This window comes from Callospermophilus lateralis, chromosome X (assembly GCF_048772815.1).
Source record: "Callospermophilus lateralis isolate mCalLat2 chromosome X, mCalLat2.hap1, whole genome shotgun sequence".
Lineage (NCBI taxonomy): Eukaryota > Metazoa > Chordata > Mammalia > Rodentia > Sciuridae > Callospermophilus > Callospermophilus lateralis.
The window spans coordinates 89,428,353-89,435,077 of record NC_135325.1 but is presented as its reverse complement, the minus strand read 5'-3'; positions in this window follow the sequence as shown (position 1 = coordinate 89,435,077).

Below are 6,725 nucleotides of genomic sequence, written 5' to 3'. Positions count from 1 at the left end.
TTCTCATATGTGGTAAGTTCTTTAAAACATTTTTGGTCACCTTTTTGTGCCATTAAACTTCTATAGAAAATGTTTTTATGGCCATTTTCAAAGGGAGAAAGTTTAAAATGGAAACAGCCCACCCTTTGTGCCCTATAGCTGTAGTTAGGATTGAGTAACTGTAGCAAAACAGCTGTAATTGGTGGTTGTAGTGTTAGAGGCGTTAGCTTGCTAGTGACTAGCTTTGGAGAGTAAATGCATGGTATTGTACATCACATTTCTTAACTAACTCATTTTAACCTCTGAAAAGAATATATTCTTCCTTGTGGCCCTTCTCCCCTCTCCCGCTTCCTGCTCCCAGGTATCTTCCCTGCTCCCAGGTATCTTGTAAATAAATGATTTAGGGGCCAATCATTCTTGCCAAGTAAAGTCAGCAAAGAATAAATAAGCCAAAAGGGGGAAAGACATTTCTCAGCAGTTATTGACCATTTCTCAAGGAATGGCATAGTAATCAAAGACTCAATTCCCTTTCACATAAAAATCAGTGGCAAATTGGGAGTGTCTTTGTTTGATCACATTACAGAATTGAATAGTTTTCAGAATCACATGAAATCCAAAGACAATAGACAATGATGTCCTTATCCCTGCAGTAGTTTTGGGGAATTTGGAGACATCCAAAGACCATTGACCAATAATTATTTGAAAAGAAAAAAGAAAATAAAAACAGAGAAATATAACATACTTATGAGTTTTAGTCATCTCTTTAGAATGGTTATCAGAAAAGACGAGGACCTGGGTTTATATGCATTGCTGTTTCCCAGGTACTGCCTAGCCCACTCTTAGATTGTAATTTTCCTTTTTGGTTTGCTGTTCCCTTTGGATTGGTAGGTTTGGTGAGGCCCATGTAAAACTGGTTGGGGCAGACCCTTTTTATCTCCTGTGCCTGTTAACATCCCTCCCCCCCCCCTCCCGCTTCATACTTTGATGAGGGCTCTTTGGTCAGAGGACTTCAAGGTCGTCTAGAGAAGTTCCCCATGCGTGTAAAGTGTTGTGAACTGTGAATGCTGCAGATTCACAGTGTTCAATACTGTGCAGCCAAAGAGCTGCTCTTGCAATCATTTTGGCTCTCAAGCTCTGTTCTCCATTGCATTCTCTTTTTTGTGTACATTTGCAAGATGGGTGTAATGTCATTTTCCAAAAATAAAATTTGATTTCAATATTTTTGGCTGACATTCTATTTTTTTAACCATTAAACAAATAATCATATAACCATAAAATGTCCAAGTTAGCACAAAACTTGGACAGTATATTGCCCAACCCCTTAATTTTACAGAAAATGAAGCTGAGGATCAATGTATGATGGAAAAACCATGATTGACAGCATCTCCCTCCAGAGTTGAGCAGCAATCAAATGACTTCTTTTTGTATCTAAAATCCTTTGCCCAGGGTCAGTTCGTGTCTTTAGAATAGATGGTCACTTCTAGTACTCTGTTTGCAGAAATCCAAGAAAGATTTGAAAATATCTCTACCTGCTGCCTGCAATTCATTAAACAGTGCAGCTTTCCATTCTCAATAGGTTATGGTGCAGCTACTCTCTGGGAGAGGGAACACATAAATATTTTATTCACCCTAAGGCATAAATAACTAGTTAAATATTTTTCTCAGATTGGGTTTTAATGGGGTCAAGAACACAAGGAACTGTACGTGGGAAGAGGTTGATGTCAAGGGTGGGAGGAAACAGCATAGAAAGAGGAAGCTGAGATCTTGGGAAACACTTTGGTCAACCCCACAATTCTAAAGGCCAACACTGTAGTTCCCATCTGACCTGTGTTTCCAGAAGCAAAGATGCCAACATACACTAGGCATTTCCAAGGACTGAGGTAAGTTGGAATGTCTCTTTCATTACAATATTTTAGCAACCAGACCCATCAACATCACTCTGGTGAGAACAAAGAAAGTAGATGGAGATGGCATTTCTTGGTGTGCCTAATCCAAAGGAAAGTTGGATGCAACAATCAGACTGGCTAGACCTCTGTAACAACAATTTTGTAATAAATTTTTCACAAAGGACTGGGTATATATTACAATAATAGACTACTCACCAAGCAAACGTAAGATCTGTTCAGTTACCAGCAGTGCAGAACAAACAAAAATCACCAGACTCTGGTGGAAAGCAAAAACTGTGCCCCCTAAAAAACTGTAGTGTTTTCCTCATAGACGTAACATACTTCATATAAATGACAATTTTTAATTTTGAAATTATTTATTTTACCTTTTGGTATTAAAAATGTCAATTCCTTTTTATTTGTTCTAATTAGTTATAAATGACAGTACAAAGCATTTTGATATATACATAAGTGGAGTATAACTTCTCATTCCTCTGGTTGTACATGATGTAGAATCACACAGGTCATATAATCATATATTCACATAGCTTAATATCTTATTCATTCTACTATCCATTCTTTTATGAAATTTTGGTTACAGTAAAAGATAGGCATGTATTTGTTTTTAATATCTCAAGTGACTAATCATGGGAGAGACTCAAATCTTTTTTGGGGGGGCTGTGACAGAGACTAGGCTCAAGGGCTCTTAACCACTGAGCCACATCCCCAGCCCTATTTACTTTATTTTTAGGCAGGTTCCCACTAGATTTCTTACAGCCTTGCTAAATTGTTGAGACTGACTTCAGACCTATCATCTTCCTGCCTCAGCCTCCCAAGCTGTTGGGATTACAGGCCTGCACCAGCATGCCCAGCCTATTTTTCTTTTTGAAATTTTAAAGATTTGGAAGTCCAGAAATTTGGAAACCACTTGTTTAGACTAAAAGAATGGATATATGGAGAAACAAGTATGGGTGGGGTTATAAGAAAAAAAAAGGTATTCAACAATGGAGTTTAATTCAGCCATAAAGAAGAATGAAATCAATTTGCAGGAATATGAATGGAACTGGAGAGAATCATGCTAAGCAAAATAAGCCAAACTCAGAAAGTTAAAGGTTTTATGTTCCCTCTAATATGGGAAGCTAGCTATAGAGAAAAAAAAAAGAAAAAAAAAAAACTAAAGGGAATCTCATAAAAATAAAAGGGAGACCAGTAAAATAGAGGACGAGGATTGGGAAGAGGGAGGGAAAGGGGAAGTAGTAGGGAATGAAATTGATCAAATTATGTTATGTGCATGTACAAATATATCACAAAATATTTCACTATTATGTATAATCATAATGTATCAAAAAAGAAAAAGGTTGTTTAGTATTTGAAGGAAATTCTTCCTCAGGGTATTTGATTTTCTCCCCTTCCATCTCTCCCTTCTCTTCTAGGCTTTCCCCATTCCTCTCTCATCCTCCCTTCAGCTTTCCCTCTTCTCCACAGTATAAGAAGCACCCAAAACAGTGCATAGGCACCAATTAGGAACCTGTCAAAAATGCACATCCTTGGGCCCCACCCCACATCAATGGGATTAGAAACTCTGAAAGTGAGGTTTAGTGATTCCTGTGTTAACAAGCCCTCCAAGGGAATTCTGAAGCCATCTCTTGTTTAGGAATTCCCTGCTCTGATGAATTCTACTTTCTTTTCCCCAGGAATCAGAATTTATGTAATGGGTATGATGTGGGCCATTTGGTTTAGAGTTTGCATCTCTCCTCAAAGAACAGACTCAAGAAACTTCTAGAGAGATCTCTATATATTTAGTTTTTTGAAAGACATCTTTTTTCAAAACCAAACTTGTGTAGGTAAAGACACAAGGTCTTCACAGCTGTTACAAAGGCCAAGATGGGGATGTAAGCAGATCATGAGTTAAGGCCAGAGCTGGTGGACCATGGAACTGCTAATATAGAAGTGCAAAGATTTGGTGGGCAATTTGGATGTAGGGAAGAAATACGAAAGAGGGAAATCCCTAACTTGAGCAATTCAGCCTGAGCTTCTCTTGGTCCCAGACCCTCTTCTGCTCTGGACAGCTCAGTAGCCTCTTGCACACCTCCTCCCCTAACTTCAGCCCTGGCTCTGCAATGCTCATTCACACTTCACCCTTGCTGACAGACTCTACCCTTCTTTCCCTGCCTAGAAAAATACCCTCTGAATGCCCTTCCACATTCTCCCCACCTGTCTAAATCTCAGACGTAGCCAAAACCTACCAGCAACGGAACTTAAGGCATATTTATAAGAAAAACAAATCCAAACATGGAGAAAAACTGGCAACTTTCTATTCCCGAACTTTCCAGAGCAGTCCTGATCTTGTGTAACTTTTTTTTCCTTTTCCAAATAAAGGTGATTTGTTAAACATATAACTAAATGTGATTTAGTTTTTATATGTTTCTAAAAAAGAATCCATATAAATAAACTCACAAATCAGAAAACATCCCTTGTCAGGCCACATATCCATTCTGAGAGTTTGGAAAAATAAGATTGATTTCAGGGAGAGGCTTTCCCTAGGTTTTTCTTGTCAACTTGTCCGCCCACCACTCTCCTGCCCTACTTGCCAGTGTGGGAGAGGTGCTACACCCTTCATTTCTCTTCCCCCTTTTCCAAAACTCTAAGACAGTCATTCAGATTGCCTGATTATATCCTGATTGCTTTGAGAGGACAACTTTTAAGCAGGTAATTTGTCTTTGAACCCTGGAGACTGCTGATTTTCTCCAATCAAGGAGACCCCTTGCTTAATTTTTTTTAATCCTTTCTTTCCCTGCCTGAATAGATGTGACTGATTCTGCAAAGCTTCCCCCAACTGAGAGAGGGATAAGTCCCAGAGTTCTGAATTAGGTACCACTATTTACTACTCTCAGAAATGAACCAGTACATATAGAATTGCAGAATGTCAAAGGCAGAAAAACTTTCAAACCACTTATCCAATGTTTTCCAAACTTCACGGATATGAGTCACATGAAGTACTTGTTACAAATACTAATTCCGGGACTCCACCTTAGTCTCACTTCATTAGAGTCTCCAGGACAACAACCTGGAAAGCTGTATGTTGAACAAGAGCCTCAGTGATCATTTCCTCTGGGAAGTTTACAGTACTTCCGAAACTTTGCTGTGGACAGTATCACCTGGGGAACTTGTTAAAATAGAGTCTGATTTCAGAGATTTAATATGGGACCCAGACTGCATTTCTCACAAGCTACCCACCCCGCTCCATGCTTAGGCCACACTTGAAGCAGCAAAAGACTAAGTTCAAACCTCTCATGGTTCAAGAGGAAGAAACTGAGTCCCAGGGATGGAAGGGAGTCACTGTGTCCCAACATTTGGATAAAGGCAGAGATGGTTAGTACTGGGGACTCCTGAGTCCTGGTTCAGCACTCTTTCCATATGACCAGGTTGCCAATCATCAGCAAACACTTAAAGCAGCCCAGCTGCTATGGCACTATTTCCAATCAAAGGCTAATTGGAAAAATGATGCTTCCTGAAAGGGAAGCAGCTCTGGCTTGTCTCAGTAATGAGTGGGCATACTGGCAGGGAAAGACAAAGAGTGGGGGAAGGACAGAATTTATGTTTCATTTTAATTGAAGAAATGAGTCAAGGTCCCCTTACAAGAAGCCAGGGGCTGGGGGAGGAGTTAAGGTCATACAATGTCCTCCTACAACATGGAGGGCAGGATGGGGTGGGGTGGAATCTAAACTAAACAAACAGAAACCCATCCCCCCAAACCTTGTGGAAGTGCCATGACAGAGGTGCTGCAAGGAGCTGAGGGTGCAGAGGAGGGGCAGTGTAACTGGTGGAATGGGGTGATGAAGGCTGCTACATATTGGAGTTAGTATAATAAAGTATTAATGATGAAGAATGAGCTAAGAATTACCCTGCCTAGAATAAATCCTTATTTTAATGGTCCCCTTCAAGCACAGACTTCTCTGAGAAGGTGAAACTTGATCTGAGGCTTAAACAACAAGTTGGAGTTTGTTAGAAAAAGGGGGAGAACAAGGGCATTTCAGCCAGAAAGACAAAGACAAAGAAGTATGATCCAGGCCCAATATGTCTGCAGATCAGAAAGGCCTCCAGTGACGTAGGGGAGCCTTAGCTGTGGAGTGCAGGGGAGTGAGTAGAAGGAAACGTTAACCAGGATTCATTCACTTGACAGATATGCAACACACTCTGTGCCAGGTACTGTAGTAGACAGGAGTAAGTAAACATGTCCCCTCACCTCCCAGAGCTCCAAGTCTAGCTAAGGTAGATGGTAATTATGACACAGCATGTCCAATGCTAGGATGTGAGGAAGCATATGCAGAGGAATCACCTAATTCACTCTCAGAGACATTGGGAGAGCCCTCCCAGAGGAAGTGACATCTTAACTGAGGCCTAAAGTTAGCTGGAGGGAGGAAGAATGTTGTAGGTGAGGGGAAAATAACATGTGAAGGGCCTGAAAAAAAGTGCTATGCTCTTGAGCAACTAAACAATGTGGCTCAAGTGTGGAGTGTGATAGAGGGAAGGTGAAAAGTGATGTTGGAGAGGCAGTCAGAGGCCACACCACGTGGGGCCTATAAGGCACAATTAAGAAATTTGAATTTCCCTCTGAACAGCACCAGGGGTCATTAAAGAGTTTGAAGCAGCTAGGCACAGTGGTGCACGCCTGTAATCCTAAAGGCTTGGGAGGCTGAGGCAGGAGGATTGAATCATGCATTCAGTCAGCCTCAGCAACTTAGCAAGGTGCTAAGCAACTTACTGAGACCCTGTCTCAAAATAAAAAATAATAAAAGAGCTGGGGTCCTGGCTCAGAGGTTAAGCACCCCTGAATTCAATCCCCAGTACCAAAAGGGG